General features: G+C 45.8%; 1 pseudogene; it reads right to left on the bottom strand.

Moving 5' to 3' along the window:
* Positions 1–2,962: 2,962 nt before the first annotated feature.
* LOC136642454 (5S ribosomal RNA) lies at positions 2,963–3,079 on the bottom strand (annotated as a pseudogene).
* Positions 3,080–9,760: the final 6,681 nt, after the last annotated feature.

Here is a 9,760-nt window from a genome sequence, read left to right as displayed (position 1 = left end):
CTAAGAACTTTGGTGTCACTGCTGTGGTGACTGTGTTGGATCATGTCTACCTCCACAGCCCATTATGTATGGTTGGTGTATTCAGCTGAGATGTTGTCAATCACCTGTCTATGGTAGAAGCAGCTCCCATGAATCTGAAAACGGCTCACCATCTGCCCAAACATCTACCGCTACCCAAGTACCAAGTCTAAAACCTGATGAGTGAATGTCAGGATACAATTCTAGGGTCAGTTGCACAACCTGAAGGCTATAAAGCAGGAATCCAGCCTTCATACAGTTACTCAACCATGGCTAAAGAGGGAACTGCTAAGGGTTTTTACTGAGTTCAGTCTTTACTTGTTGGAGGAATCCTGTTTTACACAAATGTATCCTCTTCTATCTGCAGTGACTTCTGAAGCAGAAACCACCATCATGGCCACCACTATCACCACTGCCCAGTGTAGGTCCCTTGGTCCAGTAGTTTGAGCAAATTTCTGAATTTGAGCAGGTGTCTGTGTCTTTATTTCTTTGGCATTTGGCTTCTGGAGAGCAGAGGTTGGTACAGGACCACTTGGTGATGGTCCCATTTTATAAAAGTTGCTGATTCCTGTTGTGTGAATGATATTCCTAATACATTGATCTTAAAAATACCCACCCAGCCCAGTTCATGGACAGGGTTATCTGTGCACAGAAGTTAGTGTGTTAATTAGGGCTGCTGTTTCACAAATAATTCTTTAAAGATTCTAAGAACTTTGGTGCCATTGCTGTGGTGACTGAGCTGGATCAAGTCCACCTCCACAGCCCCTTTTATATGTTTGACGTACTGAGCTTGGATGTTGTCAATCACCTGTGAACCTGAAAACACTTGACATCTACCAATCACCTCCCAAACACAAATGATGTGTGAATGTCAGGATATAATTCTTGGGTCAGTTGCACAACCTGAGCAATATAAAGCAGGGATTCAGCCTCCACATAGCCACCCAACCATGGCCAAAAAGGGAACTGCAAAGGGTTTTTGCCAAGTTCAGTCTGCTAAGTATTTGTTGAAGGAATCCTGTTTTACACAGACATGTTCTCTTCTATCTACAGCACCTTCTGAAGCAGGAAGCACCACCATGGCAGCCACTGCCGCTGCCACCTCCACAATTGCCATCACCCAGAGTATGTTCCTTGGTCCACTAGTTTGAGCGAGTTTCTGAGTTTGAGCAGGTGTCTGTGTTTTTATTTCTTTGGTGTTTGGTTTTGGAGAACAGAGGTTGGTGCAGGACCTCATGGTGATGTTACCATTTTATAAATGTTGTGGATGAAGAAAGAGAAAGGTGAGAGCAACCCCCTTCCCACCCTGTTCTGAGGTCCCATGGTGAGAGGTGAACAACCAGAGCCCTGCATAGAGGATCCACAGTGTATTTTGATGTTGCAATGCTAAGTATTCACTGTCCCTGGAGTTGCAAAATTTCAGCAATATATCGCTTCACGAATAGAGAGCATGGTGCTTTATACCAAATGCTTAAGGGCAGCAAATCAGCATTAGAATTAGACAGTAGCAGACCTCTCCAGCACCGCGCCCAGAGCAAAGGTCCATGATGGTGCCCCCCATGCAGAAATTTGCCCCCCTACTCACCTGAGGCTCACGGAGCCTCGTGTGACCCAGGAATGCATCAGAGAAACCTCTGTGAGGTTCCTCAATGCTTTAAACTGTGCTTCTGGAAAACTGGAAGCACAGTTTCCTCCCCCATCGGGCCTCAGAGAAGCTTCCGTGGGGTCCTGGCACCTCGCGTCTGGGGCTTTTCCCCATCGGACCTAATGGTAGGTCCGCAACTGGAATTAGATATGCATACCTCTTTGTGTATGTATTTTTAAATGAGGGGGAATAATTGAAGAGCAACACTGGTCCAGTATGGTTCTTGCTAAGTTCAGCGTTTTCTGGTTGAATGAATCCTGTTTTACACAGAGGTGTCCTCTTCTATCTTCAGCGCCTTCTACAGAAGAAACCACCTCAATGGCCACCACTGCCATGACCACTATCCAGGGTAAGTTTTTTGGTCTAGTAGTTTGAGAGAGTTTCTGTTTCAGTCAATAGGAGCTCTATCAGATCATGTTTTTCTTGTCTTGGGTCACTTCATCTGTTCAGGCTATTCCTGCATTTGGTACTAGGTATCAGCATTCTGAACAATTGTGTCCTGGTCAAATGCATTCTGGTCATTGTCATTCCTGGAAACTCACGTCTGTGTGTGTGTGTGTGTGTGTGTGTGTATGTCCTGGTCATTTGTATTCCCCTATAATTGGGCAATAAACAAACTATTACTGGGCAACAAATCCCATGGTATATATCCTAAGCCCACTGGTGTAGCTAGAGGGGGAGGGGTGCACTAAGTTTTGCAGGGAGCCTCTCTGCAGCATGCAAGTGGCTCCTCCCCTTGGGAGCCATTCACCTCTGTTTCCATTAATTCATTACATACCTCCGTAATTCATTACAGCTTCATCCGCTGTAATGGGGCTTACAACTGAGTAGACACGCATAGGAGCAGGCTCCAAGGCTGCCATCCCAGGCACCCTTTCCTGGGAATAAGCTTCAACTGCTGTAATGGGGCTTACTACTGAGTAGACACACAGGATGTCTCCTCTGCTGTGGAGGAAAAGCCTCTCCTTGCACTGAGTGGGGACCTGCTCAGGGAAAGGCGGGCTGCAAGGGCTCCCAATGGCTGAGGAGGAGGGCTTCCTGCTGGAGAGTTGGGGAAGGGAAAAACAGGGAGCTGAAGCCTGCAGAGCGGGCAAAATTGAAAAGGGAAACCAATGCAGGGCAGGTGGGGGTGAAGGGAGAGGAGGGCAGTGAGCTCAGGGGGCGGAGGGAAGCAGCCTGCCCTCCCAACACAGGTGCCTCCTGTTAACCCCTTTGCCACTTTCACCCAGAGGAGCCGCAGCAGACAGCTGAAAGAGCCACATGTGGCTCTAGAGCCGCAGGTTGCTGACCCCTGGTATAAGCCTACAGCACCCGGTATTCCCAGGCGGTCTCCCATCCAAGTACTAACCAGGCCTGACCCTGCTTAGCTTCCAAGATCAGATGAGATCAGGCATGTGCAGGGTAACAGTTGAAATAGAACATGGTGTTTTATACGGAATACACAGGAACCAAATGATCTGCATTAGAAATGTGTGTGCATTTTTGTTGGAGGAATCAAATAATTGAAGTATGGAATAACTGAAGTATGGTTAGTATGGTTTTTGCCAAAGTTCAGGCTTTACTGATTGGAGGAATTCTCTTTTACATAGATTGTCTTCTTGTACCTACAGCGCCTTCTGAAGCAGCAACCATGACTATGGACACCACCACCACCACCACCAAGAGCACCCCCAAAAGGAGTAAGTTCCTTGGTTCAGTAGTTTGAGCATGTGTCTGCATAATTCACAATGGTCAGGCTGCCCAACAGCAGCATGCCATTAGGAGCTCTATCAGATCTTGCTTTTTAAAAATCCCAGATAACTTCATCTTCTTAGGTGGTGAGCTTTATAGGAAGTGGGAAAGAGGAAGCATTTTGCCTTTCTCTTAATAGGGTTCAGCGCCGATATCTGTATTTTTATTTCTTTGGCATTTGGCTTCCAGAGAGCAGAGATTAGTACAGCACCACATGGTGAAATTACTGTTTTATATAGGTTGCTGGTTCCTGTTGTGTGAATGATTCATTCATTCATTCATTCACTCATTCATTTATATGCCACTTTTCTCTGTTTAGCCAGCATTCAAGGCAGTTTATATGGGCATGCTAGCCTAAGCCACCATTTTTCAATGGGGTTTTTATAAATATCTTCTGTGAATCACAGAATCCTCATTCACCGAGTGTTGCCTTCATAGTGTGGTTATCTCCTCTGGCTGTGTGCCACTGAGCTTCAGGAGGCAGTTGTAGACCAAGCCTGGAAGGTCCTCAAGGTTGTTCTCCATTCTTTGCTGGCTGGCCTTCTCACATGCTCCCATGCTTCTCTCACTGTGTGGCTAATCAGCTCCACAACTCCCATCCAAAAACACAACCACAGATTCTCCTGTTTAGCTCTTCAGGTAGTACTGGCAGCTCAACCATTAGTCCACATCTCACATCTCCTGATAGTCCTAATACTCTGATCTTAAAGATATCTTCCCAGCCCCGTTCATGAAGAGGATTATCTGTGCACCAAAGTCAATGTGGTGGTGGTGGTGGTGGTGATGATGATGATGGTGGTGATGATGATGATGATGATAATGATGATGATGATACTGGTATTTATATACCGCCTTTCTGGTCATCAGATTACTCCTCTGACTTTATTCAAGGCGGTTCACATAGGCAGGCTATCTCTAAACCCCCGAGGCGATTTTTACAATAACAGAAAGGTTCTGTCTTTCAAGAACCACACAATATTTCAGATGGATCTTTCACAGTCTGGTATCACTTCTGGCCCCCAGTTGCCTCCCACGCTGGCTGACAAGCAGCTCCTTCATCTCTCACTTGAAGGGCAGCCAAGACGCTTCTTTGCTCACACCAAAGAGCAGGTAGAATAACTCAGCTCAACTTGTCAGCTGCTTTAAGGTCTTGACCTTCATGGAGCTGCTGGTGGCCTCGAACTGGCAAGCTTCAGATGTTATCTTTGGGCTAACGGAGGCTCTACCCTCTAGACCAGACCTCCTGCCCTCCTCCTGCTAATTATGGCTGCTGTTCCACAAATAATGTTTTTCAAGATTCTAAGAACTTTGTGGTGGTGACTGTGCTGAATTCAGTCTTCCTCCACAGCCCCTCATGGATTGTTGGTGTACCCAACTTGGATGTTGTCAATCACCCAGTGGCATAGCTAAGGGGGTGCAGGACATAGCAGTTGCACCGGGCATCAAGCTTTAGGGGGGCAACAAGCTGAGCTTGACACTAGTGACCAAAATTGTGAAAATCTTGGTATGTATGAATAATACCATCATGTTATATATCATTGGAAAGGTAATTTAATGCAGAGTGCAAGGAAATAAACTGCACTGGAATATCTGCATTCTATCAAAAGTTATAGCCAATTAACCAGAAAATGAAAACACAACTGTGTTGTGGAACAAAAAGTGGATTTACTTAACTCCAAACTGACCTATGAGACTGATTGTTCTTTGCACCAATGAGATGTTATTATGATATAGCATGGAACCAATAACTTTTTATTTAGCTACTTAATTACATTTGATCTTATTATGCAGGGGGGGGGGCTGCAAAATCTTCTTTGACCCCAGGTACCAGATAGTTGCCTTAGCTATGCCACAAACAGCCATCCAGCCATGGCCAAAGGGAGAACTGTAGGGAGATGAGCCACTCTGGTCAAGAAAGGCTGCTTGCCCCAAGGGATCAAGCAACAGGTCCCAACTTTGCTGAGCCACTAGGAGACTTGTCTGCTCTTATTGGGACCATCACTCAGCCTTTGCCTGGCCCACCCTCAATATAACAGAAGCTGTTAGGGAGGGAGGAACAGCAGCCAAAACTCAAAGAAAGAGGCACCCTTCAAACAGGTGCAAAAAAAATGAAATTATGAAATGCTCTAGTTGGCATAACATCTGTTGATAATGTTGCCTAAAACAAAAAACTAAAACGCAAGTATAGAAAATGATTGTATAGACTTTCCACTGTAAGCCTAAGTCTAAGTGTAAGACTTTCCACTATTCCAAGTGGAGAATAGTAAGTGAAAACTGATTGATAACAGAAACTTTGCAACTGGAATTCTTTCATAATACTCTTATTTAATAAGAATGAATCATATATAAAACAGACTTATTCAAAGAAACAGACCTGATGAATTAGAAATACAGTCCTAAAAAAACTCCATTTTTTTAGACCGGATCATTTGGTACTGAAATAACCCCAAATGCTCCAATTGTCTCCAACACAAAAGAGCAGTGGTTCTCACACATTCAGCACTGGAACCCACTGTTTAGAATGAGAATCTGTCAGAACCACCAGAAGTGATACCATCAAGCAGGAAGAGTTTTAACAATCCTAGGCTGCAATCCTACCCACACTTACTCAGGAGTAAGTCCCATTTACTATTATTGTTAAAAACATTTACAGCTTGTTAAAAGTACAGATCTGTAACATTTCCCCGGTGCAGTCACATACCATGAGAGCATGAAGTCTAATATATTAAAAATAAATTATTTATTGGGACACCCAGTGTCGCCCCCTCTCTGCCCTGTTATGCACTCCCCAAACACATGTACCTCTTCCACTGAGTTACCTGCTCTAGCAAGCAGCCGGAGACCAAATAGCACAGGCAGGAAGGCAAAGGCCTTTCCTCCAGCACTCCTGGCTACACGATGAGTATTGTACTGTCGAAGTGCCTTTTACAGGTGGCACTGACTGTTTGATGGTAGTCACTGCCAGCAGAGGAGATGTGATGACGTCAGAAGGGAAGTGTAGGATTAGGCCATTAATGGAGCATGACTATGAAGGTGTCACAGTTAATTCCTTCACTTTAAGAGTTATGACTACACCACTGATGCCATAAGTACACCAGAATCAGTATCAGAAACTAGGAGAGAACTCTAGAAACACAGATAGGGCTTTTGGCATACACTTTCCAATACTCATAAATACTGAGCCAGCTGTTCTGAGTGCAGGTTAGCCTAGCTGAATAAGTGAAAGCATCAAGGAATCCTACAGCATACAAACTTCATGACAATGGATTTATCCTAGATATGCTGAACCAGGGATGGAAGTAACATCTGTGCTCAAAGTAAGAAGATTGCAGTGCCAGGAAGTCTCCAAAAGGGCCAGAAAAATGTGCATGACTCAGTGAGAGCCAGAATGGTGCAGGGGTTCTGGTGTTAGAACTGGAAGATCCAGGTTCAAATCCCTGCTCAGCTATGAAGCTTCCGAGGTGATCTTGGACCAGTCACCATCTCTCAGCCTAAACTACCTCATAGGGTTCTTGCGGTGACAAAAGTCGTAAAGTGCCCCCTGCAACCTGAGTGCTAGTTTTGTTGGGGGAGAGGGGGTAGAATTGAACCTCATGTACACTACCCTGAGCTCCTTGGAGGAAAGGCGGTATAAAAATTTGAATTATTTTTTTTAAAATGACCAGGAGTTGCCTTTTACCTAAAGGTACTTATTTCCATGGAATGTTATTCATGTAAAGAGTCTGGAAAATATAGAAACTTTAGCGACCAAATCAGTCCCCTGTAAGAAGGAAGTACAGTAACAATTTACACTGTACTTATGAGTAGCATATTAGTTATTTTGTGTTGAATACTGTGATTTTCTTCTTAGACTTTCTGGGAGGAAGGGGCCACTTCTGGTGGGTAGCAGTGCTGAGATGGGTAGGGTGGGGAGTTATTTGGAATAGATCATAGAGGGAACTAGGATGTGGTGACAGCATCTGGCCTGGATGCCTTTAAAAGGGGATTGGACAAGTTTCTGGAGGAAAAATCCATTATGGGTTACGAGCCTTGATGCGTATGTGCAACCTCCTGATTTTAGAAATGGGCTATGCCAGATGCAAGGGATGGCACCAGGATGAGGTCTCTTGTTATCTGGTGTGCTCACTGGGGCATTTGGTGGGCCGCTGTGAGATACAGGAAGCTGGACTAGATGGGCCTATGGCCTGATCCAGCAGGGCTGTTCTTATGTTCTTATTCTCATGACTTTTCCCCCACTATATTCAGAGAAAATTCCTCCACGCTGGGGATTTGCCCAAGGATTCATAGGTTTATTTCAAAATGTCGGCAGAGTGATCAAGAATGTGATTGGTAACATATCCAGCATGCTTTTTGGAAAACCACGTGAGTGCTTGAAGGGAAGTGGAGGTGGGGAACAATTTTTCCAAATGTATTTGTGTACTGATCCCGAGAACTAAAAATGCAGATATGATGAGGAAATGGGCACTGAATGATCTTTGCAAGTGTCTGCATCACTTTGCTGTTGATACAGGATTTATAGCATCTGAATCTAAATCCCAGCCACCCCCTATGGCTGCCCAATCCATATCCTAAAATATGGAACATTCACAGCCCTTCCCCCCATCCCCATCAATGCAGTCACACCAAGGAGGCTTGAAATGCATCCTGCTTAGTTGGGGGCGCGGGGGGGGGGGGAGAGCCTTGGGAGGCTTGGGAAAGGTATGGGAAAATAATCATAACTACCCCCCCATGGGATGCTACCTTGTAGTGTTGGTGGGACTTGCATGCTGTAAAGGGCCACCCAAACCAGATAGACCACTGTGGAGAAGTCAGACTAAGAGCGCAATCCTAATCCCTTATGTCAGTGCTTTCCAGTCAACTTTAGCTCTCTTGATATCCCAGATAGTTTTGTACATCTCACCTGATAGCTGTTGGTGCATAACATCTCGCCTTTCTGCATTTGCACCTGGAAATAGAAGTGTGTGAGAGAGGTGGGAAGAGCAGGTGGCATGCAGATTGGAGGATGGGAGAGACCAGCGAGAGATACAGTGGAGTTATTGGCAGCTGCAGATCTTGGCAAAGGAAAGGGTGAAGCATTTCATCATCTTTATTTTTCAATAGGAGGTCTCTTCATCAGAGAGGATTCTGGATCATTCCAACCAGCAGCAACTGAATTTTTATAGGTAAGCCCCTGGGGGAAGGCTTCTGTGACAGATTCCAGCAAAGCAGGACTCCTAGGAAAACAGAGACCAATCTCTAAACATTATACAGAGGAGCTTCCATACCGAAGATCCTGGATATTTCTCTTTAAGGTCTGTGAATAGGACTGTGGGAGAAGAAGGCCTAGCCTCAGTCCAGAGACAGCAGGACTTTAAAACCCTCAATTTGAGTTCCTGGATGCTATAATAAAATTAGGGGGTATAGGAAGGGCAGGTGCCACTCTGGAATGTCACTTGAGGGGGGTGACAACCTGAGACCCGCCAAGATTGAACCTGCTGGGCTGCCTTCCAGCTTCAGGAAAGCTGCTGCAAACCTCTGACCACAGTGCAGTCCCTGCAAACCTCCCAGCACAGCACTGTGCTGGAAGGTTTGCACTGACTTTGAAGAAGCTGAACGTTTCCTTCCTGGCCACGATTCGGTTTCTGCAGAGCCCATGCAAGCCTCCAAACACAGCGCTGCGCTTGGAGGTTTGCAGAGGTTCCAAGTAGTCGAAAGGTGACTGGGAAGCAGATTGACAGCTCTGCTTCTCGTCGCTACAGCCACTGACCCCTCCTCTTACCCAGAAGTAACATGGTGACATTGCAAGCTGTCACGTCAGCGCCCCAGGTGGCAGGGGGCTTGAGTGAGGTCCCTGCCTGACTGTCTTCCTAATCAGGCAGTAGTGGTAAGGTCCCTCAAGAATGGTGAAAGCTGCCCTCTCAATTATCGGTCTGACAAGTTGTCCACCTAGATCGGTATTGTCTACACAGGCAGGCAGGCAGGCAGGGGTCTTTCCCAGTCACACAGGGAGACACCTGGAACCTTCTACAGGCAAAATGAATGCTCTGCAATGGGCGACCATCTTCTGTCAGGTGTCTCTCTAAAGGACCCCTTGCTAACTGGGCAACGAGGCACCTTCTGAAGTGGGAACCTCTTCTGTTTTGTGGAGGGAGAGCAGCTGTCTCTCTTCACCCCAGCATGGCACCTTTTCCTGAGGTTGTTGCTGGTGCCTCTTTTGCATCTTCCTCCCCCCCCCCCACCCCTCTCTCTTTAAATCTTGGAGCCCTTTGGGGACAGGGAACCATTTTTGGTTTGTATTTCTGTGTAAACCTGCTTGGTGAACAACCTTTGGTTGAAAACCAATATATACTCTTAAGAATAGGTTGAGTGGCACTTTGTCGCCACGAA

This window comes from Tiliqua scincoides, chromosome 2, assembly GCF_035046505.1.
Source record: "Tiliqua scincoides isolate rTilSci1 chromosome 2, rTilSci1.hap2, whole genome shotgun sequence".
Taxonomy (NCBI): Eukaryota; Metazoa; Chordata; class Lepidosauria; order Squamata; family Scincidae; genus Tiliqua; species Tiliqua scincoides.
Note: the sequence above shows the minus strand (reverse complement) of the source record. Positions and strands in the feature narration are given on the sequence as shown.